Source organism: Hippopotamus amphibius, chromosome 7 (assembly GCF_030028045.1).
Source record: "Hippopotamus amphibius kiboko isolate mHipAmp2 chromosome 7, mHipAmp2.hap2, whole genome shotgun sequence".
Taxonomy (NCBI): Eukaryota; Metazoa; Chordata; class Mammalia; order Artiodactyla; family Hippopotamidae; genus Hippopotamus; species Hippopotamus amphibius.
In genome coordinates, this window is record NC_080192.1 from 122330942 (window position 1) to 122357930 (window position 26989).

At 39.0% G+C, this 26989-nt stretch overlaps 1 protein-coding gene across 1 annotated transcript in view; it reads right to left on the reverse strand.

The window, feature by feature from the left end:
* Positions 1 to 25814, reverse strand: part of RASGRP3 (RAS guanyl releasing protein 3) — a 122513-nt gene extending 96699 nt beyond the window's left edge. Inside the window, exon 1 of the mRNA XM_057742959.1 lies at positions 25588 to 25814. The gene's annotated coding sequence lies outside the window, so the exon portion shown is untranslated. The remainder of the gene's footprint in view (positions 1 to 25587) is intronic.
* Positions 25815 to 26989: the final 1175 nt, after the last annotated feature.

Below are 26989 nucleotides of genomic sequence, written 5' to 3' on the forward strand. Positions count from 1 at the left end.
CAGTGGTTCGACTTACAAATTTTTGACTTTGCGATGGTGTGAAAGCTATATGCATTCAGTAGAAACCGTACTTTGAATTCTAAATTTTGATCTCTTCCCAGGCTAGCGGTAGGCACTCTGATCTTCGAGAGTGATGCTGAGCAGCGGCAGGGAGCTGCAGCTCCCAGTCAGCCCCGCGATCACAGGCGGAGACAACCCACACACGACCACTCTGGATCCCTACAGCCATTCTGTTTTTCACTTCCAGTACAGTATTCAATCAGTTACATGAGATACTCAACACTTGGTCATGAAACAGGCTCTGTTACATGATTTTACCTGACTATAGGCTAATGTAAGTGTTCTGAACACATTTAAGGTAGGTTAGGCTAAGCTATGATGTTCTGTAGGTTTGGTGTATTTAATCGCTTTTCCACTTATGATATTCTCAACTTATGATAGGCTTATTGGGACATAACCCTGTTGAAAGTAGAGGAAGATCTGTGTAAGATTCCTCAGCTGTAAAAGGGAAATGATAATACCCAACTCAAAGGGTGGCTGTATGGGTTGAAAATAATGCATTGCATTGCATTTGAGTTTCAGCCAATAAAAATATCCAATAAATGCACAAGGATATACGTTAGACAAGTTCAATGCAATATGTGTAATAATAACAATAAAAAGCAAACCACCTAAAAATAAGGGGAGATTGATCAAAATAATCACAATGCATGAATTCGATGCTGTATATATCATTTCAATGCTGTATACATCATGCAGCCACGGAAAGGATGGATGGGAAGATGGCTTTGATGTAATAAGTGAAAAAAGCAAGCTGCAAAAAGCAGTATGTCAATAAAGAGCTTAAATCAGTATGCATAAATTATCGTTTTAAGACAAACCCCCCCACAATGTATTTAGCCCCATTTTTATTACAAGCGTGTATGTTTTCAAATGCATAGAAAATATCTTCAGTGACAAGCGACAAACATGTATCTACTCTGAAGGAAAAAAGAGGGTTGCAAGTCTTTCCTCTTTTATACTATTCACTTTGCTATTGAGTACGTTCACTTATAATTTATTTATTATACATTAATAACAAATTTAAATTATTTAAATAATTAAAACAATTTCATTCTTCTTTTTATAATTAAAAAGTAAAGACAATAAAGAAAGCAATAAGAAATAATTAATGTAAAGCACTTAGCAGAATGCCTAATGGGCTTGGTCTGGTGGAGATTACCACAGTTACTTCTGTCCAAAAGCGACAGAACTCCTTCAGTTTACATGCAACAAGGTATGTTTGTGTGTGAACTTGATCAGTGTTCTTTTTAAAGTGGTTGATTACTACCTTTATTGTGGTGATACATATCATGGATGTATACATATGTCAAGACTTCAAATTGTATACTTTTATTATGTGCCATTTATTACATGCCAATTATAGCTCAACAAAATTGTTTTTAAAAAAGTGGAGCTAAAATTTGCAACTGTAATAACATGAAAGATGGGAACATGAGATCAGAATGAAAGGTTTCTAAGGTCTTTATGTTATTTAGAAGAAGACTTCTTTATGCTAGTTGGAAGAAGATATTAATATAAAGATACTAACATTAGGCTTTGCTAAATCAAATATGTATTTAAAAATTTTAAGTATAATTACTAAAAGAAAAGAGATTACATAACTCCCAAAACAGGAGGGGGAGAAATTGGAATACAGAAAACTTGAAAAATCCAAAAGAAAGCAGGAGAGGAGAGAAAAAGTATAGTAAATCAATAACTGCAGTGTTGATTGTCTGAATTCACTATTAAAATGCAAAGACTATCATTAAATAACAAACAAAAAGATGCATTCATTTTATTTTATTTTATTATTTTTTGGGGGGTACACCAAGTTCAGTCATCTGTTTTTATACACATATCCCCATTTTCCCTCCCTCCCTCAACTCCCCCCCAACCCTCCCTCAAGTCCCCCCCACCCTCCCCATCCCAGTCCTCTAAGGCATCTTCCATCCTCGAGTTGGACTCCCTTTGTTATACAACAACTTCCCACTGACTATCTATTTTACAGTTGGTACTATATATATGTCTGTGCTACTCTCTCCCTTCGTCTCAGCTTCCCCTTCACCCCCCGCCCCCTCCCAAACCTCGAGTTCTCCAGTCCATTCTCTGCACCTGCATCCTTGTTCTTGTCACTGAGTTCATCAGTACCATTTTTAGATTCCGTATATGTGAGTTAGCATACAATATTTGTCTTTCTCTTTCTGACTTACTTCACTCTGTGTGACAGACTCTAGGTCTATCCACCTCATTACATATAGCTCCATCTCATTCCTTTTTATAGCTGAGTAATATTCCATTGTATATATATACCACATCTTCCTTATCCATTCATTTGTTGATGGGCATTTCGGTTGCTTCCATGTCCTGGCTATTGTAAATAGTGCTGCAATAAACATTATGGTACATGTTTCTTTTGGGATTATGGTTTTCTTTGGGTATATGCCCAATAGTGGGATTACTGGATCATATGGTAGTTCTATTTGTAGTTTTTGAAGGAACCTCCAAATTGTTTTCCATAGTGGCTGTACCAACTTACAGTCCCACCAACAGTGCAGGAGAGTTCCCTTTTCTCCATACCTTCTCCAACATTTGTGGTTTCCAGATGTTGTGATGATGGCCATTCTGATCGGTGTGAGGTGATACCTCATTGTGGCTTTGACTTGCATTTCTCTGATGATTAGTGATGTGGAGCATCTTTTCATGTGTTTGTTGGCCATCTGTATGTCTTCTTTGGAGAAATGTCTATTTAGGTCTTCTGCCCATTTGTGGATTGGGTTATTTGCTTTTTTGGTATTAAGCTTCATGAGCTGCTTGTATATTTTGGAGGTTAATCCTTTGTCCGTTGTTTCATAGGCAAGTATTTTCTCCCATTCTGAGGGTTGCCTTCCAGTCTTGTTTATGGTTTCTTTCGCTGTGCAAAAGCTTTTAAGTTTCATGAGGTCCCATTTGTTTATTCTTGATTTTATTTCCATGATTCTAGGAGGTGGGTCAAAAAGGATCTTGCTTTGATGGATGTCATAGAGTGTTCTGTCTATGTTTTCCTCTAGGAGTTTTATAGGGTCTGGCCTTACACGTAGGTCTTTAATCCACTTTGAGTTTATTTTTGTGTATGGTGTTAAGAAGTGTTCTAATTTCATTCTTTTACATGTTGCTGTCCAATTTTCCCAGCACCACTTATTGAAGAGGCTGTCTTTTTTCCATTGTATATTCGTGCCTCCATTGTCAAAGATAAGGTGCCCATATGTGTTTGGGCTTACTTCTGAGTTCTCTATTCTATTCCGTTGATCTTCCTTTCTGTTTTTGTGTCAGTACCATACTGTCTTGATCACTATGGCCTTGTAGTATAGTTTGAAGTCAGGAAGCCTGATTCCACCAACTCCATTTTTCCTTCTCAAGATTGCTTTGGCTATTCGGGGTCTTTTGTGTTTCCATACAAATCGTAAGATTTCTTGCTCTAGTTCTGTGAAAAATGCCATTGGTAATTTGATCGGGATTGCATTGAATCTGTAAATTGCTTTGGGTAGTACAGTCATTTTCACGATGTTGATTCTTCCAATCCAGGAACATGGTATGTCCCTCCATCTGTTTGTGTCGTCTTTGATTTCTTTCATCAATGTCTTAAAGTTTTCTGCATACAGATCTTTTGCCTCCTTAGGCAGGTTTATTCCTAGGTATTTTTTTCTTTTTGTTGCAAGGGTGAATGGGAGAGTTTCCTTAATTTCTCTTTCTGCTCTTCCGTTGTTAGTGTATAGGAATGCAAGAGATTTCTGTGCATTAATTTTGTATCCTGCTACTTTACTAAACTCATCAATGAGTGCTAGCAGTTTTCTGGTAGAGTCTTTGGGGTTTTCTATATATACTATCATGTCATCTGCAAAGAGTGACAATTTTACTTCTTCATTTCCAATTTGTATTCCTTTTATTTCTTTTTCTTCTCTGATTGCTGTGGCTAAAACTTCCAAAACTATGTTGAATAATAGTGGTGAGAGTGGACACCCTTGTCTTGTTCCTGTTCTTAGAGGGAATTCTTCCAGTTTTTCCCCATGGAGAATGATGTTGGCTTTTGGTTTTTCATATATGGCTTTTATTATGTTGAGGTAATTTCCTTCTCTGCCCATTTTCTGGAGAGCTTTTATCATAAATGGATGTTGAACTTTGTCAAAAGCTTTTTCTGCATCTATTGAGATGATCATATGGTTTTTATCCTTCAATTTGTTGATATGATGTATCACTTTGATTGATTTGCGTGTATTGAAGAATCCTTGCATCCCAGGGATAAACCCCACTTGATCATGGTGTATGATTTTTTTAATGTGCTGTTGTATTCTGTTAGCTAGTATTTTGTTGAGGATTTTTGCATCTCTATTCATCAGGGATATTGGCCTGTAGTTTTCTTTTTTTGTGACATCTTTGCCTGGTTTTGGTATCAGGGTGATGCTGGCCTCGTAGAATGAGTTTGGGGGTGTTTCGCCTTCTGCAATATTTTAGAAGAGTTTGAGAAGGATAGGTGTTAGCTCTTCTCGAAATGTTTGATAGAATTCGCCCGTGAACCCATCTGGTCCTGGGCTTTTGTGTGTTGGGAGATTTTTAATCACTGCCTCAATTTCTGTACTTGTGATTGGTCTGTTCATAGTTTCTATTTCTTCATGGTTCAGTCTTGGAAGATTGTATTTTTCTAAGAATGTATCCATTTCTTCCAGGTTATCCAATTTATTGGCATATAGTTGCTTGTAGTAGTCTCTCATGATCTTTTGTATTTCTGAGGTGTCTGTTGTTACTTCTCCTTTTTCATTTCTAATTCTGTGGATTTGCATCTTCTCCCTTTTTTTCTTCATGAGTCTGGCTAATGGTTTATCAATTTTGTTAATCTTCTCAAAGAACCAGCTTTTAGATTTATTAATTTTTGCTATGGCTTTCTTCCTTTCTTTTTCATTTATTTCTGCTCTGATCTTTATGATTTCTTTCCTTCTGCTCACTTTGGGGTTTCTTTGTTCTTCTTTTTCTGATTGTTTTAGGTGTAAGGTTAGGTTGTTTGTTGATAATTTTCTTGTTTCTTAAGGTAGGACTGTATTGCTATGAACTTCCGTGTTAGAACTGCTTTTGCTGCGTCCCATAGGTTTAGGGGTTTTGTGTCTTCATTGTCATTTGTTTCTAGATTTTTTTGATTTCCTCTTTGATTTCTTTAGTGATTTCTTGGTTGTTTAATAGTGAATTGTTTTGCCTCCATGTGTTTGTATTTTTTGCAGTTTTTTCCCTGTAATTGATATCTAGTCTCATGGCGTTGTGGTCTGAGAAGATGCTTGATATGATTTCAATTTTCTTGAATTTGCCGAGGTTTGATTTGTGACCCAAGATGTGATCTATCCTGGAAAATGTTCCGTGTGCACTTGAGAAAAAGGTGTATTCTGTCATTCTTGGATGGAATGTCCTATAAATATCAGTTAAGTCGAGATGGTCTAATGTGTCATTTAAAGCTTGTGTGTCTTTCTTTATTTTCTGTTTGGACGATCTGTCCATTGATGTAAGTGGGGTGTTCAAGTCTCCCACTATTATTGTGTTCCTGTCGATGTCCCCTTTTATAGCTGTTAGCATTTGCCTTATGTATTGAGGTGCTCCTATGTTGGGTGCATAGATATTTACCACTGTGATATGTTCTTCTTGAATGGATCCCTTGATCATTATGGAGTGTCCTTCCTTGTCTCTTTTAATAGTCTTTACTTTAAAGTCTAATTTGTCTGATATGAGTATTGCTACTCCAGCTTTCTTTTGACTTCCATTTGCATGGAATATCTTTTTCCATCCCTTTACTTTCAGTCTATATGTATCCCTTGGTCTGAAGTGGGTTTTTTGTAGGCAGCATATAGAAGGGTCTTGTTTTTGTATCCATTCAGCCAGTCTGTGTCTTTTGGTTGGAGCATTTAATCCATTTACATTTAAAGTGATTATTGACATGTGTGTTCCAATGACCATTTTCTTAATTGTTTTGGGTTTGTATTTGTAGGTGTTTTCCTTTTCTTGTGTTTCCTACTTAGAGAAGTTCCTTTAGCACTTGTTGTAAGGCTGGTTTGGTGGTGCTGAATTCTCTTAACTTTTGCTTGTCTGGAAAGCTTTTGATTTCTCCCTCAAATCTGAATGAGATTCTTGCTGGGTAGAGTATTCTTGGCTGTAGGTTTCTCTCTTTCAGGACTTTCAGTATATCCTGCCTTTCCCTTCTGGCCTGCAGAGTTTCTGTAGAAAGGTCAGCTGTTATCCTGATGGGTTTTCCCTTATATGTTATTTGTTGCTTTTCTCTTGCTGCTTTTAATAGTTTTTCTTTGTGTTTAATTGTCATTAGTTTGATTAATATGTGTCTTGGTGTATTTCTCCTTGGGTTTATTCTGTATGGGACTCTCTGTGCTTCTTGGACTTGGTGAATTATTTCCTTTCCCATGTTGGGGAAGTTTTCCACTATAACCTCTTCAAATATTTTCTCAGACCCTTTCTTGTTTTCTTCTTCTTCTGGGATGCCTATAATCGAATGTTGGTACGCTTAATGTTATCACTGAGGTCTCTGAGACTGTCTTCTAGTCTTTTTATTCTTTTTTCTTTTTCCTGCTCTGTGGCATTTATTTCCCCCATTCTATCTTCCAACTCACTTATTCATTCTTCTGCCTCCGTCATTCTGCTGGTTATAGCATCTAGAGTATTTTTAATTTCAGTTATTTTGTTATCCATTGCTGTTTGTTTTTCTGAGTTCTTATGAACTGTTTCTTATACTTTATTTTGTTATCGAGATTTTGTATCATTTTTACTATCATTACTCTGCATTCTTTTTCAGGCATTTTTCCTATTTCCTCCTCATTTATTTGGTCTTGTGGGGTTTTTTCCTGCTCCTTTGCCTGCATGGTGTTTCTTTGTTTCCTCATGGTTGTCCAAACTTTTGGGGTTGCTTGTCCTGGTGATAGAGGTGTTTATGGAAGACTGTCCAAGCCTCAGACTAATGTCCAAGTATTGGATTAAACAAATAATAAGTCTAGGAAACACATACATGTATAAGACACACAATTACTGAATCCATTAGGACATAAGGCTCTGGAAAGACCTGACAGAACCCCAGTGTGCTATCAGATCTTCAAAGAGAAACCCAACAGAAATTGACAACTGAAACAGAACAAATCAGAGACAAAAGCAAAAGCAAACAAACAAACAAATAACACCTTACACATACAAACACTAATTCAGGGAGATTTGTAAGCTAGGATCAAATATAAAAAAGAGCTAGAGTACCACCAGACAGAATGGAGATTCTCAGAATGAAATTAGACAATTGTACTAAGAACTAAGATAAAGACAAAAACCTAATATTAAATACCAAGGTGGTGCATCATCTGGAGCATAGAGCAAGGAGTCTGAGCAGTGTTGCTTATAAGTATGTTAAGATAAGATAAACTTAAAATGGCTGGGAAAAGGGGAACAGAAGAGCATAGTGTGATTGGAACTATGCAAATAAAAAGAAAGGAATAGAAATGTATAAAAGATAGGGATGAAAGGAAAGTATGAGAGATATATTGTCCGTACTACCAAAAACTTAGCTAGATATAGAAGTATATAAAAAGGGCAAAAAAATGAAAATAGAATAAAAAATAGCATTAAAAAAATTATGTTATAAAACTTGTAGATCCCTTAGGACTAAGATCATAATTAATAAAGGAAAAAAAAAGAGAGAGAGAGAAAAAAAAAATCCAGAACTGATCCCAGAATGGACCAGTTCAATAGGATTGATACTAATATTTCTGTTTCCTTAGAGTCTCAGCTGTAAGTGTCCTTCTACTCACCTTGGGTTTTTTTGCATTATTCTGTGACCAGCAAAGGTTCCTTTATTGTTCGTCTGTAAGCCTCCGTGTTTGGGGAGGGAGAGGGTACAATAGTGGCTCCTTCCCCTGGGAGTGAGTGAGCAGTGGCGCACTCTTGTTTCAGTCAGGCTTGGAGGTGGCTGTTGCAGAGGGACGCTGGTGGCTCAGGTGTAAACAGAAAGTCTCAGAGTTGAGCCTCTCTCGGGTTTTTTTTTTTTTTTCCTCTTCTCTGCAGCCTCCCTGCTGCCGGCGTTCCAAGGGGTTTTCATCTAGCCCCGCCCGAGAGCCTGAGGGTCCTTGTTATCCCTGAGCGCCTTAGGTGGCCCACAGGGCATCTCTCCACTGCCTGTTGCAGAGGCGCAGAAAGAGAGAGAGAGGCTATGCACGCGGCTCCTCCCCCCCGCCCATGAGCCTGCACCCTCCAGCCACCATCATGGCCGGGCAGCTCTCAGGGACGGGCACTCCTCGCCGCGGACCTCTTCCCTCCTGTCCTCTCAGTCTGTCACCTTACTGGCAACAATGTTTCTCACCCTGAACCAGCTCTTTGGTTCCCACGCTCCCGTTCCTGGACCCTCTGTTCAGCTGTGGATCAATGTCTCGGTCCGGGATCGCTGAGCTGCAGTGCGGACCCACCGTATGTTTCTCACTCCCTCCCGTCTGCCACAGCTCCGCCGCTTCACCCTCTTTGAGCCGTCGTAGATGCCTCCCTACCGGTTATGTCGGGCTCCTTGCCGTCCTTTCTGGTGTCCGAGGCCGTCTGCTGGTGTTCAGCTGATTCTCTGTGGGAATTATTGCGTCCTTCGGTGCATTCCCAATGCATCTGTGGAGAGGGATGCATTCCACGTCCCTCTACTTCGCCGCCATCTTTTTCTCCTCTGGAAAACTCTTTATCTCTCCTCATGGATTCATTTTAATCCATTCAATTCCACAGGTGTAGGATATGTGTGTGTATGAGTGTATGTGGATATGAGTGTGTGTGTGTTTACACACACAGAAAGGAGGATCAGATAATGCTCCCCAGCTTGAGTTCTTTTAACTATTTTTCTGAAGCCTTAAAAGTAATTGAAGGAAAGTTCTTTATACTAAAAATAACAAAGGGAACTGACTTGGTCAGGAGGAAAGAGCAGAAGGGAAGTGGAAGGGAGACGAGAAGAGCTGGCAAAGAGAAATATGCTTCCCTGCTATAACCTCAGCAAAATGGTCAATGAAATGTTTGTGAGGTTGCCTGTTATCCAGCTGGTCTGCAGCAAAAGTGCAGCCCTTCCTAAGTAAATGGAGGTCCTTGAGGCAGGGTGGGACTCACATCTGGGACCTCCAGGCTCCTCTTCTCCTTAGGAGATCTGAAGGTAAAGAAGAGGCCTTCCCTGCATGGTGAAGCTAGAACTCTATAGAGAAGTGTGGACTAAACTTAACCAGGCCAGAAGGGACAATTCACCCATCCTTTCATGGAATCTGCAAAACTGGGTAGATGGTTCTAATCAATCTTATCTGGAAAACAGATGGAAAATTCTTCCCAGAAGTTAATTCTTTAGTCTGGTTCTAAAAGGAGGCCATGTGGCTCCTCTGGGCTGTGTGCATTTGGCCACACTCTCCCAGCCTCTATTGATTCTACACGTTTTGGGGTTGATATGCAGGGAATTGTGAGTGAGACTGTAGGAGACTGTGGACAGTCCTGCAGTTCATTGCCTGTAAACAGCATCTCCAAATGTCCTTCCCTGCCCAGTTATCTAGGAATCTGTAATCCTGGGCTGATCACTAAAAAAGAAATTGCATCAGGCTAAGAGTAAAAAGGCAGGGTTTCTCGTACCAGCTCTCCCTTGATCTAGTTAAGGGGTAGTGAGTAAGTTTCACCACATTACCATTATGAGTCCCCCTTAATAATCAAGAAAGTGGGGATGACAATATTGGTCTCACCGATTTTTCTGGAAAGCAAGGGAAATAATGTAGGAAAAAAAGTATTTTGAAAACCCGTAATGTATTGTAGAAATGTAGAGTGTACTCATTTATCACATCTGTAAGAATTTATCAATGACAGGATCTCCTACATGACATCATCTCCTACAGAGGAAGCTGAGAAGTTTCAGTTGACATCTAGGATACTGTCTCCCTAACATGCACATTCTCTATCACCCCCTTCAACAACAAGCCCATCTGCCCCTCCTACCTTTGGAACTTCCTTGATTTTTGGCCAAAGTTCATTGGTCCAGGAGTGGGCATGTGATCCAAACTGGGCCAGTCATAGTACCTCTCTTGCTTCTGCCACACTGGAGTGTTTCAGGGGTAAGCACCTAATTCAGGCAGATGATTCCCTAACCTCACATGTCCCTTCCCCATGTTTTTCAGACATGGAGCCAGAACATCCTTTTTCTTTGGCCAAGTCTTAAGATACAAAACCTAGAACCTACTAGCCGTCACATTTTCTGCTTTGCCTACCATGTTCTGGGAGCCAAGTGGGAGAAGAGGGCTGGGTCTCAAATTTTAATTAATTCTCTGATTTTAATTATAATGTGCCTACCCTCAGTTGGGCCTCATCCAAAAACCAGGGTCCTCCAGTCTAAACACCCATGTTTTATTCTTCTGAGAGAGTAAACCTCCAGTGTCCTTGCATTGTGTAAAGCAGAGGAGAGGACCTGGGAATCTAACTGCTTTCTAGGAAGATTTTCAACCAGTCCTCCTCCCTTTAATCTCACCTTCACCTACAGTTTTAATGGTACCTGGTGCCACTAATTTGCAAATCTTTGAAGGGTTCACCAGTGAAAATTGGATTGACTTTCTGGTTTCCACTACTGGATTAGTCAACCATCTGCTTTCCAGCTTCCACAATATTGTCATAGTGACTTAAAAAAACCAAATTCTTTGATCTTGCCTTAGGATCTCAGAAGGAAACAGAGGTAAGTAAAAGTGTATGTTAAACATCAAAGCAAGATTCTTTTTGACCCACCTCCTAGAATCATGAAAATAAAATCAAGAATAAACAAATGGGACCTCATGAAACTTAAAAGCTTTTGCACAGCAAAGGAAACCATAAACAAGACAAGAAGGCAACCCTCACAATGGGAGAAAATACTTGCCTACGAAGCAACGGACAAAGGATTAATCTCCAAAATATACAAGCAGCTCATGCAGCTTAATACCAAAAAAGCAAATAACCCAATCCACAAATGGGCAGAAGACCTAAATAGACACTTCTCCAAAGAAGACATGCAGATGGCCAACAAACACATGAAAAGATGCTCAACATCACTACTCATTAGAGAAATGCAAGTCAAAGCCACAATGAGGTATCACCTCACACCGGTCACAATGGTCATCATCAAAAAATCCAGAAACCACAAATGTTGGAGAAGGTGTGGAGAAAAGGGAACTCTCCTGCACTGTTGGTGGGAATGTAAGTTGGTATAGCCATTATGGAAAACAGTTTGGAGGTTCCTTAAAAAACTACAAATAGAACTACCATATAACCCAGCAATCCCACTCCTGGGCATATACCCTAAGAAAACCATAATCCCAAAAGAAACATGTACCATAATGTTTATTGCAGCACTATTTACAATAGCCAGGACATGGAAGCAACCTAAATGCCCATCAACAAATGAATGGATAAAGAAGATGTGGCACATATATGCAATGGAATATTACTCAGCCATAAAAAGGAATGAAATGTAGGTATATGTAATGAGGTGGATAGACCTAGAGACTGTCATACAGAGTGAAGTAAGTCAGAAAGAGAAAAACAAATACCGTACGCTAACTCATATATACAGAATCTAAAAAAACAAAAAACAGTACTGATGAATCCAGTAACAGGACAAGAATAAGGATGCAGAAGCAGAGAATGGACTGGAGGAAACGGGGTTGGGGGGAGCAGGGGGGTGAAGGGGAAGCTGGGTCGAAGTGAGAGAGTAGCATAGACATATATATATATACTATCAAGTGTAAAATATATAGCTAGTGGGAAGTTACTGTAACAAAGGGAGATCAACTTGATAATGGGTGATGCCTTAGAGGGCCGGGACAGGGAGGGTGGGGGGGAGTCACGGGAGGGAGGGGATATGGGGAAATGTGTATAAATACAGCTGATTCACTTTGGTGTACCTCAAAAGCTGGTAGAAGAGTGTAAAGCAATTATATTCCAATAAAGAGCTAAAAAAATAAAAGTATGTTAAATCCATCTTCACCTGCAAGCACAAGTGTTTTTCAATACACTCATCACTCTTTATAACATTCTTAATGCTCTTTGATGTCTCTCTGGTTAGAGGGCCCATATACTGCCATGCTTACCCACCCCAGGCTCTCTATCTTGGCCACCTCTTCCCATTTGTGTGCCTCATATTTCAAAACTATTCCTCTTCCCATATAAATTTCCCTTTCCGTAGTTATAGGATTATATGAAACAAACAAACAAAAAAAGCATAGATAACCCAATTTTATATCAAGGTATCAGGGATTGAGTTGCTCCTAATTGGAATAGTTGTGGTTTTGGAAAAAATAACTTGTGTTGATTTGGATGTGTGTGATTCCAAAAATCATGAATGTTCACCACAAAAAATTTTGAAAAGTGTAGAAAAGCAGAAGGAAAAATATGATCAACTCTAATCATACCATTCTTAGAATTTTAATTTCAGTGTGTATTTGTGGTCACTTGCCAATGGTCCCCAGTGATCCTCACATGCCCTCACAGTCCCTGTGAAACTGACTCAGGGGTGGCCCTGCATGACTCCTGGAATACAAGAGCCGTGGTGGTGTGTAACCCCCAAGGCAAGGGCATAAAAAGCATTGCCGCTTTCATCTTAGTCAAGGATCCCTCACTTGGAAGGAAGTCAGATGCCGTGTCATGAAGATAGTCAAGCAGCCCACAGAGAAATCCAAGAGGAGAGGAACTGGTGGTCCCAGCCAACAGCCAACACCAACTGGCCAGCCATGGGCATGACATGCTTCAAAATTAGGTCTTCCATATATACACTACCGAATGTAAAATAGATAGATAGTGGGCAACTGATGCATAACAAAGGGAGAGCAACTTAATGATGGGTGATGACCTAGAGGGCTGGGATAGGGAAGGTGGAAAGGAGTCTCGGAAGGGAGGGGGTATGGGAATATATGTATAAAAACAGCTGATTCACTTTGCTGTACAGCAAAAACTGGCACAACAGTGTAAAGCAATTATATTCCAATAAAGAGCTTAAAAAAAAAAGTAGGTCTTCAAGTCCCTACTGCAGATCAAGTCTTCAGATGACTGAAGCCCCACCTAACACCTGATTGCAACCCACTCTCTAAAGGCACTTAGTTTGGGAGTAACTTGTTACACAGAAATAGGTAACTAATAAATACATTTCCTATCTTTCATAAAATTTATAGTGGGCACATAGTTTTTTGGTCTGCCTTTTTAATTTATAAAAGTATTTCCAACATCATTAAATATTCTTAAAGATTCCAGTGTCATCAAATATTCCACCAAAACATTTGTCTCATGGCTGCACAGTGTTCCATCTTACCTACATAGCATAATATATTACGTCTTTTTTTTTTTTTTCTGAGACTGAAACAGTACAAGCTTTATTTAATGGCCAGAGAATGGAGAAGTGGGAACTTAGTTTAAAAATCAACGTCTCCTGTAATATATTATGCCTTAAAAGCAGACATTTGGAAAACAATGTCTCATCCCTAAAGAATGAATCCACAGTGATGGTAAGTTGGTGGCAGAAAAAAAATATGTATATGGGTGGAAATTCTGTATTGCTTTGTTAATATTTTTATTCATTCTTTCACCAAACATAAAATTGGTATACTGGTATGTAATACCTTATAGCAGGTACTCCACAAAAGGTAAAAATGATTAAGACAGAATTTAGGATCTCAAATCATACCTGGACAGCACTTGACATGTCTAAACACCTACCTTAGCACCTCTCTACTCAGCAAGTAGAGAGTAATCACATTATATCTGGTATATATAACTGAGGAAACACATCTGCTATCATTATCTTTACCATTTGTGTCCTAATGAATCTCATTGTAAATGATAATGTCATGATAACTCACAACAAATGATGCAAGTATTACTTAAGCATTTATTATTTGTAGTATCTGGTTCCCAGAGGGGATTTTTTAAAAATAGCTTTATTGAGACATAATTTACATACCATACAGTTCATTGGTTTGGGTATATTACATTTTCATTATTTTTAAATTGTGGTAAAATATATATATAACAAAAAACTGATACTTTGACCATTTTTAAGTTTACAGTTCAGTAGGATTAATTACATTCACGATGTTGTGCAACCATCACCACTATTTTCAAAAGTTTTTTTACACCCCGATTAGAAACTCTGTAACCAGTAAGGAATAACTCCCCACTCATCTCTGTTCCCAGCCTCCAATAACCTCTAACTTGCTTTCTGTCTCTATGATTTGCCTATTCAAGATATTTAACATTAGTGGAATTATACAATATTTCTCCTTTTGTGTCTGGACTATTTCACTTAGTACAATTTTTTTTTTCAAGACACATTCATCTTTCAACCTATATCAGAACTTCATTCCTTCTTATGGCTGAAGAATATTCCATTCAATGTATATACCATTATTTGTTTATCCATTCATCTGTTGATGCACACTTGGGTTGTTTCCACTCTTTGGCTATCACGAATAATGCTTCTATGAACACTGACCTACTCCAGAGGGAGTTTTTTAAAAGCACAGTACATGGCTTATACCTCAAGGAATTCATAATTAGGTTGATGAGAGAAAAAACTCCTGGAAAGTTAACTATAGAGACAAATAATGGCTGAATAAATGAAAGAAATACCACCAAATATTGTGTGATTCAATATATTAGACAAATAGACTGTGTTATAGCATTTCAGAAGAGGGCAATACCGCAGAATACTGGCGATGGTTTTATCCAAGAGAGCACATCTGTGCTGCATCTGGAAGCATATGCAGGCTTTGGACTGAGAGAAAGGAGGAGGGTGGCATAACCCTAGCTGGCCAGATCAGCACAGGAACGTCTTAGAGAGAGGGAAAATACACAGCACTTTCCGAGAGAGTGAGGAGACACATTGGTTAGGGCCAGAGAGAGGGAGAAGTCGGAAAAAATAAAATGCTCTATTACACCTGAATTCCAGGTGTGTAAGAAACAGCGTTGGGGGTCCCAGCTCAAGACCCTCTTTGCTGAAAACTGCCCCCATTTGCAGGATTAGTATAGTGACCCCCACTCCCAAGGCCATAAATGAGTAGACAAGGTATTTACACCTGAGGCAAGTATAGGCCAGTTGGATAATCAGATTCTTTCTCAAGAGAATTTGGAATTTAGAGCTATCAGTGCTTGAACATAAAGGATGTTCCAACTGAGGAGCTGATGGACACTCTCCTTCTCCGTGTGCATGGTGAAGCAGGGAAAGCTGGAGAGAGAGACACAGAGAGATGGGGAGAGAGAGAAGCAGAGCCTTCCAGGAGGAGTGAAGGTAAGGAACCACCAAGTTCTCCAGGCAGGTCTCAGGCCCCTGATCAACTGGTTTCTGGAGGGAGGCCCCTGCCAGCCTCAACTTCATTTCTTGTGCTTCCATGAGATACACTTTTTTTCTTATAACCAATACAGCTACTTTGAATGTATTTCCAGTCATTGCAACTTGGCTAAGATCCCAGGCAGTTTGCAGTCCTCTGCTGAGTCTTTAGCTAAGCTACTCCGTGGCATTGCTGCCTCGGCATCCCTTGTATGTGGCTAAGTGTCCTTCAGAGTGCCTTAAACTGACACCAGGCCCTCATGCAAGGGCATGCCCTAGAAAACAGCCAGAAGAGTCACAGGTAGTTTCCTGATATGACTTCCCCAACAACACTTGTGATCAACAGTCTCCCCACCTCCAGAGCCTTCCCCAGGGTGTCCCTTGGTTCAGACCCCCATGGAGCTTACCAAAACCCTGCTCTTTTTGGTTTGAACTGAGCCTTAGCTCAGGAACCTCAAAGCTTTCCACCCACGGACTCTACCCTAAGGTTAGCGTGTGCCCTGGGTCCTGTGCCTGCCCCCCGCCTTGACCCCCTGCTCCAGGCCTGCCATGTACCTCCTCCAGGATAAACCTCTCTCTTTCAGTCTCTCTTGTCTTTTGTTTTGCTCACCATCCTACACCTGGGGCTCTACTTAACAAATATTAATTCAACAAAGTCACAACAATCCCCAAGACAGATTGCAGTCAGTCAGTTCTCCTGTATCTGTGGATTCAAAAAAAAAATTTTTTTTCAGAAGGTCCAAAAAGCAAAACTTGAATTTGCCATACACCAGAAACTATTTCCATGGTGCTTCCATTGTATTAGGTATTACAAGTAATGTAGAGATGGTGATTTAAAGTATAGGATGTGTAGGTGAAATGCAAACACTACACCATTTTATATAAGGGACTTGAGCACCTGAGGATTTTGGAAGGGCTTAGAACCGATCCCATGCAGATAGCGGCTACCCTCAGGAGTATGGAGAATTGAGTGTGTGGGGAGGGGGAGGACCTGAGGAAAGGAAATCAGCTGGAGTGAGTCCTTGAATCAGCGGAGAAGGAGCAAACATAGAAGCGGTAGTGAGAGGAAGCGAGGAATGGGGTAACCTCAACTCACCTGTGTGTCCCTGAATTCTCTCGCTGACTTGTGAAATCAGTCAGCGGCCCCACTCATCCCTGACTTCTTGACCTTACCTAAAGGCCAGTTAACATCTGACCTTGCCACCTGCTCCTCGTTTGCTTGTGACGTGGAAAAGCGACCGTAGTATCTGCAGGATCCAACAGTTAATGGCACTCACGAAGATACAAAACACTGACTTGGAAAGCACACGCCACACGCAAAGGTCAGTTGCACACGCCTCCCTCCCCTCCCTTATCCCCTTCTGGAAGCTGTAGAGGAAAATTTAGAGAATAGTCCAAATTCTGGTTCCCCCGCACTCTGCCTTCTCTTCCGCCCAGGAGAACGGAGCAACTGTGTAGAATTCTCTCTCTCATGTGCCCCCATATTCTCTCTCACTGCAACCTTTCTCTTACCTTCCTCCCTTCTACCTCTCTGCCAAACATCACTTAGGAAAATCATGCCCTATTTGGGAATCAGAAAAGTTCCTAACTATGGCTACACCCTGAAGAGCAGCACTAGATGTACTTGGTCCTAAGGACGGAAAAAAAAAGGAGAATCCAAAGTTAAAATTAGACACAGAAGTAAAAAGGCCTTCTCCACCTACAAGTCAGGTAGATAATAAGGCCATCTCAGAAAAGAATTCCGTCTATTTCTCATTCTTCTCTAGTGAAGTTGTTTTCCTACTGACATTAGCAAACAAAATAAATAGTTTATCTTTTATGCTTGTCCTAGCACCAGATAGAGCACCTAGCACTTCCTAGATTCTCTATCAGTGCTTTTGCTTTGGGTAGATGGAGATTGTAAATTGATTCAATATATTATTTTTCTGTTTGGGTTAATTATTCATGTATTATTAATGTATTAATGTAACGTAATTATTAACATAGTTTTAGTGTATGGTATAATGTATTAATGTAGAAATGACACATTAATAGCTACATTTCATTGTAAATGCATTGGAATAATTTAATAATTAATATATATTTTATAATAAATTATGATTTAAGCATAATAACTAATGTAATACATTGTGAATACATTGTAAATACATTGTAATAATCTCATTGTAAGTATGTGATGTTTTAAGTGCACAAACCAGTCACTCTTTATAACTTTGCTTCTATGGGAAAATGAAAAGTTTATTCAGAGGGCCAAGAACATCCTTAAAAACAAGCTTTTGGAATACTTCCAATTTGTATATTATGCAATGGATGGTCATTATTTATATTTTAAATGTCTTTAACTTTTACTTTGGTTTTAGAATTTTCTGATTGCTTTAAATCTAGCTCCATAACCAAACCTTCATGGAATAAGAAATGCACTCAAAATATGATCCTTTCAGTTGGCTGTGACGCCTTGCCACGACTTCAGAAGCCCTTGTTTGCAGGTCTCTGCCATTGGCGGGGGCGTTAAGAACCTACAATGTCTTTTAGTTTTATCCACTTCCATCAGTTCTATTTTTGTATCTCCATACTTAGCACACAGAACTATCTTTATCACTCCAGCTGACTGGCATGAGAGTCCCCAGGGCATAGCAGTTATACAAGATTATCAAAGCATACTTCCTACCCTTCAAATAAGACAATGCAGAATGCAGAAAAGAGATCAGAAATGGTCACAATGGTAGAAGTGTGTGTGTGTGTGTGTGTGTGTGTGTGTGTGTGTGTGTGTGTGTGTGAACTACTAAAGATTTCTTTCTTTGTACTAAGTTTTATTCCTTATTAAGAGCACAACATCTATAATGCTTTCTAGAAGTTCATTTTAGGCTGTGTAACGTAACCTGTTCCCATGCCTAAATTCACTTGGAAACATCATCATAAAGTTTCTTATACTCATATAATCCAGATCTCAAAAACTGAGAATTTTTTAAAACCTCTATTACCCTTTTTCTCCACTGAGGAATCTATAGTTACGCAGCATTCCAGTTGATCCAACAAACAGTTGGATTGTTCTAAGAGGCCGCAACTCAGAAATTGTCAGTCCTTTGCTTGCCTTTCAGTGATTCAGTTTTATTTGATATGTGTAAGAGTGGCCTGCTGAGTACGTCATAATGGATAAGACTGTGAGTCCTGAACAGATTGCAGAATCTCATAGCCCGAACTTCACCTGCCATTTATGTAACCGTGGTAGCACAGCAGCTCTGCTGTTGAGATTTGCACTGCCCGTTACAGTAGCCACGAAGCACCTGAAGCACCTGAGAATATGAAATGAGGCCCATCTGAACTGAGATTTGTAGCAAGCATAAAAACACACCCTGGATTTCAAAGACTTGGTACCGAAGAAGAAGGTAAGATATCTCATTAATAATCTTTTATATTGATGGCATGTCAAAATGATAATGTTTTGGCTATATTGGGTTCAACAAACGAGATTCTTAAACTTAATTTTTACCTGTCTACTTCCTTAATGTGGCCACTAGGAAATGTAAAATGACACATGTGGCTCACATGTGTGGCTCACTTTACATTTCCAGTGGACAGTGCTTGGCCTAGGGGCCTCCACAATAAATCGCATGACCAATAATTGGTCTTTCAGATTGGAAGCCAGAGCTGCTGCAGAATTTTACTCCAAATCAGGCTAATCAGAGACTATGACCAGGAGTAAAGGTTAAGCAGCCCTGCATGTTTAAAAGCATGGTTTTTCCCAACCAAAGCATTTTAATAATACCCAACAGGACAATTATAAGTCATGTCTAAGGACACAAGCCACTGGCTGAGGCAAATGTCACTGCAGTGTATGTAATACCTGCCTCACTTAGCTCTTTCTCAGTTGATAGCACATCCTTCATTTTCATCTCAGTCCTTGTTCATTGTACTCATTTCACAGCATGGAAACAGGACGGTGAAACATGAATTCACTTGTTTTGACTTTCTGTTGTTTGTTTGCCCCACCATTGCTGCTAAAATGAAGATGAGGGATCTTTTCACAGAAAATAGAAACATGAATTTGATTTTTAAAAATTTAATGGGAAATAAAACTTTTAAGATTCTGTGTATGGGCAACAGGGAGCTAGTTATTATTACAGGAGCACTATAAGTGGACACGTCGTGCACGTGGAGAAGTTCACACTGACCCTGAAAATTAACATACACAAAAAATTCAGTCCCAAATCCCTGATGCGGGATTACCAGATTACGGAATTAAAAACACATTGGGGGTCATTGCTTCCAGCAAAGAGTTGTGTAACTGCTGGTAAAAACAACAGTGATTTCAGGAGTATATTGAAAACAAAACAATAATATCTTTGTAATGTTCTGAAATTGTTGCACGAATAGAACTGACAGGCTCCATTGCATTTCCCAGTCTGATTTGCTGACCATCTTGTCTGCCCATAATTGTTTTCTGCCATTCATTTCCTCCAATTGTCAATTATTGCTAAAACAATTATGAAAAAAACAAGTGTCTGTCTTTGTTTCCTGTTGCCCATGAATACAGTGAAGTCATAGGCCAGACTAGTGCATCATAATCTTTTCCATTACAATGAATTATGCTGTCACAAACAGGATACAGTTCTTTACTGGGCAAAGAAGCCTAAATGGGGCTGAATTAGCACAAACCTGATTGTCAGCCATGACAGCAAGAAATTAGAGCACTAATTTTCCAGTGACTTAGTTTTCCACTTTTTAAAAACATACTGGTTTTTGTACCTGATTATAAAAGTACATGGATAGATGTGGATAGACCTAGAGACTGTCATACAGAGTGAAGTCAGAAAGAGAAAAACAAATATTGTATAATATCACTTACATGTGGAATCTAGAAAAATGGTATAGATGAACTTATTGGCAAAGCAGAAATAGAGACACAGATGTTGAGAACAAACTTATGGACACCAAGGGGGGCAGGCAGGATGGGATGAATTGGGAGATTGGGATTGACATATGCACACTACTATGTATAAAACAGATAACGAATGAAAACCTACTGTATAGCACAGGGAACTCAGTGCTTTGTGGTGACTTAAATGGGAAGAAAATTTAAAAAAGAGGGGATATATGTATATGTATAATGGATTCACTTTGCTGTACAGCAGAAACTAGCACAACATTGTAAAGCAACTATACTCCAATAAAAATTTTTAAAAATAAATAAAAAAATAAAAGCAGTACATGCTTATCCCAGAGACAAAGTAGAAAATAAAAATCACCATTACCCCACTGATCAGAGATTCTTATTGTTAACATTTTGGTATATGAATTTTTAGTTCTTAACTCTTCTTCATTATATACATTTATAATTTTTAAGAAAATGGGATCACGCCATGCATACAACTTTTTGTCTTCTTTTTTTTCACCTAACATTTACTACAAAGAGTTTCCAAAGCCATTAGATATTTTAATATAATTTAATGGCTATTTGTAATTCCATATTGTGGAATATTATTTGGCAATTTCCTTATTTTGTATATGTGTCCAAAATTTGTTTCAAACAGATAAACTTTCTTTTACATATGTTTTTGTCTTAATCTATGAATATTTCCTTAGGATACATTCCTAAAACATAGACTATTTACTTTTTAGTAGAAAACATGATGTATTTTGGGAGCTTCGCTGGTGGCACAGTGGTTAAGAATCCGCCTGCCAATGCAGGGAACACAGGTTCGAGGCCTGGTCCGGGAAGATCCCACATGCCACGGAGCAACTAAGCCTGTGTGCCACAACCATTAAGCCCACGTGCCACAACTACTAAAGCCCATGCACCTAGAGCCCATGCTCCCCAACAAGAGAAGCCATCGTAATGAGAAGCCCTCACACCACAATGAAGAGTAGCCCCTGCTTATCACAACCAGAAGAAGCCCACATGCAGCAATGAAGACCCAATGCAGCCAATAAATAAATAAATAACTTAGAAAAGACACAGTGTATTTTGAAATAAATATTTAGAATAAAGGGTCTAGGAAATTTTCTTAATCAAGGCACAGATATGCATTAAAAACTTAATAACCAAGCTTGATACATGTACCTTCCTAACAGGATAAACAAGTAAAATATTTTTAATGATTACAAAGTTTAAGGTAAATCTAAAACGGGTCTCTCCAAAATGCCCTTATGGACCAGCCAGCTGTAAGGGTGTAAGTAATTCCGTGAAGTTCATTTCCAGAATCTCTTAGCACAACTAGCCTCCAAACCTTTTAGGAGCCCACAGATGATTCTGCAGCTATTGTGTGACCTCTTGGTTTCCTAAGGAGCACTGTCCCTGACCTGGGCTGAGCCCTTTTACCTGGTTCTGCCACTAGAGGGTAGCCAGGGACAGGGAGAGGAGTTTAACACTTGGTCCTGTTTTCTCATTATATTCTTCATTTCACCAGATAACCGAGGAGAAATCTAAAAATGAGGCACTGAAGGGAAAAACAACTTAGGTAATAAATACACAAGTAAGTAAATAAATGAGTAAGAAAATCTCTGTGTATAAACTATTCCCCTTTCCTCAGAAAGATTAACCAAAAGGTACAGAATTCTGGGGGCTACCACAGTGAGGAACAGAGACCAGGCATCTGGTTAAAAATTGGGCTACAGCAGGAACAATTGTGCCCGTAGACCTTTGCAGATGGAGAGGATGAATCCAGAGCAGATACTCAACATCCTTGGTGGGAATGAGCAGGAACATGGCTTTGAGTTCATGCACACCTGGGTTCCATTTTCTGCCTCTAACTAGCTAATCATGGACAAGTGCTTAACCTCTCTGAGACTCAGTTTTCTGAGTTACACAATGTGGCCAGCAGTGGAACCTGCCCACAGGTGTTTGTGAGCATGAAGTAAGAGAATGGATATTAAAAGCTTGGCATATAGAAAATTCTCCATCAGTGTTGGCCGCCGTCATTATTTCTGGCCCTCACTTTTCTCCTAAGCTGTTTCCCATTTCCAGCCGCCCACTTACTATTTCTACTTGATTATCCCATCAAATTTAATATGTCTGAAACCAAAATCCTTGCCTCCCTCACTAACTCCCTGACCTGCTGCTATCTCTTTGTCTATTTCTTTGAATGGACTGTAAGTAAAACATAATATCCTCTTTAACATGTCCTCTCCTCCTAAAACCGTATCCAATTAGCTTACAAAACATGAGAATTTGTTCTCTAATGTGTCTCCATCTGGTTGGTTTCTTTCTCTCTGTTGTCACCAGCACCCAGACCTCGGTGACCTGCTCTCTTTGCCCCAGCAGGTCTTGCCTTGAATGGTCAGATCTTATTGATGTCATTTCCCTTTTCAAAACACTCAGTGGCTCCCCAGTGTCTTCAAATTAGATTCTAAATTCCTTAGTCTGGCATTATCGTCCCACCGCTGTCTGACTTCAACCTCCTCCAGATGTTTTTCTCTTGTTCCATATGTGCATTGCCTCTGCTCCTGTCAAGCTGGTTGACACACAGCTCTCTGGTGGGGTTGCAAGATTTAGGAAATAAAAAACACAGGATACCCAGTTAAATGTGAATCAGATAAACAAATATGTTTTGTATAAGTGTGTCTCACGCAATAGGCCTCATACACACCCATGCAATAGGACATACTCTTACTAGAAAAAGTGTATGTTGTTTATCTGAAATTCACATTTCAGTGGGAATTCTGTATTTCATCTGGTAACCCAAGTACATCTCTATCTCTTCGCACACACACAGCTCCATTCTTGTCTTGGATGTTCTTATCTCTTGCCACACCCATCAGATCTCCCTCTGCCCTTCAAAGCTCAGCTCTACCTCATCCCACCATGAAGCCTGCCTGGATCAGGCCTTCCTTATCTGTACTCATTATCTACATCATTCATTTGGTTCCATATACAGGATGCCTTGTGTCCCGTATAATTCCCACTCTCCAAGTAAATGTTGAGTTTATCAAAGGTAGAGATTGTATTATAAGCAGGAGAACTTAAAAAAATATGCTTTGGTGGTATGGTGCTGCTGCTGTCCTGTAATATAGGATGTGAGAGGATGAGAGCATAGGAGAAAAAGGACCTCCAGAGGCCACTAGTCCGGATTTAAGATGCTCATAGACCCACGAAAATCAATTTGCAACTCCCTCTCCTTCCCCAGCATCAGGCCAGGTGGGTACGGCTGCCTGGCCTTGGCATTCCTCTCCCTATGTCCCCCCTTCAATACATCCTACAAGTTGTGGATTATATTTGGTGACATCTAAATTTCTTAAAACTCCATGCTATCTCTTCAATAATCTGATTTCACTTACATTTCAATGTGAGAGTCAGGGGTGGTGATGTAACCCATAAACACATGTGATTATAGGAGTTATGCAGGAAATGAAGAGATAAATGACTATTTAATTAAAAATAGAGAGACTAAAAAATTGGCAATTTTTTTCAAAATTAGCTAATTCTAATAATGTACCATATTCTCAGGAGCTTGAGAAACCATCAAGAAAGCTATGAAACTACTAAGCCATTCCCAAGAAATCTATTTAAATAACTGGCATTTCACAAATACATTTACAAGCCTCTATGGGTATCCAGGAACCAATGACCAATAGCAAGACTTTTAAAAGTGAAAAGACACATATTCTTAGAATAAAATAAGTAACATTATTTTATCTATTATTAAACCTTCAATAGTGTTTAAAACATTTTTATTCTCATAATGTAAACATGTGAATGTGTCAAATGAGAATGTTGTTTTGAAACTGTAAGAGGAAAAAGTTCCACATGAACAGAAATCAGGATCGCTGTAAGCAATGTCTCTGCCACTAGACCCACGTGGAGTGGTCATTAATTAGGTTACCTAAGATTTTACTTTGCGGAAATAATAAAATGGATATAGCACTGAATTCAGGACTTTGCAGCACTGGAGTGTCCTGAAAACAAGGGCTAAGTGTTTGTTTTATTTGTTTCTTCAGACCCATTATATTTGTCCAGATTAATTTTATTCCCATTTTTTAAAACCTAAATTTAAGAAATATTGCTCTTTCTACTCAAGAATATTATACTTTGCTATTTCCATGGAATGAATTATAATTTTCTAATCAGAAGAAAATAACCCTTAAATTCTTCCATGAACGAGAACAGCCAATGAAATCCCCATTGAGACAGAACTGGGCCTTGGCCTCCTGCGTTAGTTGCAATCTGGCTGGCTCAGATTTTCTGGCTGCCAGCTTTGCTATCTTCTTATGGCAGATTCTAAACATACCAGTCTCAAACTGGGATAAGCCAAAATAACAGCAAGACATTTCCTTCTCCTCTTCCTTTTCAATAAACCACCAGAACCTTATTCCTTTGTTTGACATCATGGTAACATGAATCAAGTTTCTCCAGGACACAAATGTGGATATTATCAGTGGTGGATGCAAATATGGTGCATCATCTAAACAAACGTACTTGTGTGATGGCAAAGAATGTTAAAAGATGTTGCAATGTCCCTAGGAGCTTTCCAGGCTTTTGTGGGCAGCATCAACTGCTCTTGGATTTAATCCATTCCCTTTCACCCTTTCCACTTCCAAACCCAGGGACATTTTTTCAGGTCACTCAGAAAATATATATTGAATGAATGTTTTGAAATAATAACAAATGTAAATAATTACTGTGAACAGTTTCTATCACTGGAGCTGTTAAGTGCTGTTTTTTTGTGCTTCTAGGGGGTTTTCTTTGGTCTGAAAATGAATGTTCAGGAGACGCTTTGTATTAAAAAATTTAATCTTCACTTAATTTTATACAAAATTTAAATATTAGTTAAAATAACTTTTCTAAAATAGACCACTTTTGCTTGACAGCCTCTCTATATTTACTATTCTAAACCAGTATTGATCCAAAAAAATGGTATGTGGATCATTCATCAGCACTTTGAAAAACAGACAAATATCAAGAAATTATTTCTCAAAAATGATCTTCAATAAAATTATGTATACTGTTTAATCCCCTGGTGATAATGAAACCAAAGAAAATTTAGTGGCGATAGAGCTATCTTAAGGAAACAATCACTTTAAAAATATTACTGTTAAAAACCGAAGATGCCACAACTGAGGCTGATTTCCACATTTTTTCGAGATATAAGCAAAGCTTATGAGCCCTTCATGAGTATCTGCCCTCAAATTACACACACTGTCTGGGGCTAATATCCACAGTGCATGATACGCATGTAGACACAACAGACAGCCTTAAAAAGGACACTTACCTTAACTCGCAGGCATGGAATCATTTCAAGTTCATCCCTCTATTGAATCCTCTCTTTCTTTCTGCTTCACCAATCCCTAACAAGTTTCTCCTCCATGTGTCTAAACACCTAGAGGTTCCTGTTCTCTCTTCTAAAATGCTGCATTCACCTCCATTGCCCAAATCCAGTTCAAAAGTGAGGAGAGAAAAAAATTCGAATTTGCAAGCTGTTTACGCCTATCGACGACAGTGAATCTGCTAAGCTTTGAGCTCAATGAATTAAAGGTTGTTTGGCTAAATGGCAGGCACACTTCCTCCTATTCTTTCTGAACTTAGTTTTCCTGCCTCCAGCGGAGCTTTTTCCTTTCCTGGGCTATAAATAGGCTGGTCGTAAGAGTCCGGAGGAAAGAAGAAGGCAGGAAATACATTTGATTTCAAAAAGCAGTCTTGGGTGTGTATGTGTGTGTGTGTGTGTGTGTGTGTGTGTGTCTTTCAAGTGAATACCAATAAACAAGTTAAGGAAAATTCAGCTTTAGTGTGTACACCGTAGTCAACATTTTCTTTGATTTCCTATAACTTCAATTTGGCTATAAGTTGTTATTTCCCATTAGCAAAGCTTGGGTTTAGAGATGTATTATTTACTATAGACCATAAAAAATATACATCTAAGCCTTCAATTTTCAAAGGATTGCCAAATAAATCAAATTTCCTGGGGGAAATGAGGAAAGGGGCAGATGAGGGGAGTTAACCATGGTTGTTTCTTTTCATTCAAAGGGAGGTGAAGCAGCTCTTTTCGAAGAAAGATTCAACAAAAGGAAAATGTCAGGTGAACAAGAAAAGCAGATACTTTTGCTTGGATGAAAGCATGAAGTCGAATTTATAAGCTAGTCAGCTATTTGCACTAAATTAATAGATTTGTCCACAGTCTTGCTACTCAAAGTTGTTTAACTTCTCTCATAATTATATGCAACACAAAGTAAAATAAAAATTAGATGTCATTTTGCATATATCAGATTGGCAGATCAAAATTTGGGATATTGCCTGATACCATTGAAGTTTGGAGAAATAAGCACCCATATAATAGCAGACAGGAGTGCAAACTGGAATAAACTATTTGATAGAGGGCAGTTCTCAACCTCTTTCAAAATGTTAAGTGCACAGACAAACAAGATACTTGAACACGCTTGATTCTGCAAAGCGGGAGTGGAGATCTGGAAAGGGGGAACAATTTAGTTTCTGATATACCTCTTTTGTGCTCTTTTAACTTCTGTACTCTATATGCTATGCTTTAAAAATTTATTAAAAGTTAGAATGTTTAAAACTGTTATTAGTTAAGTAATGAGTAGTAACAGGATTCATAGGATTCCATTATCTATTTATTATCTATTGTCAATCTGTCAATCACTATACACTTATCGTCTCAA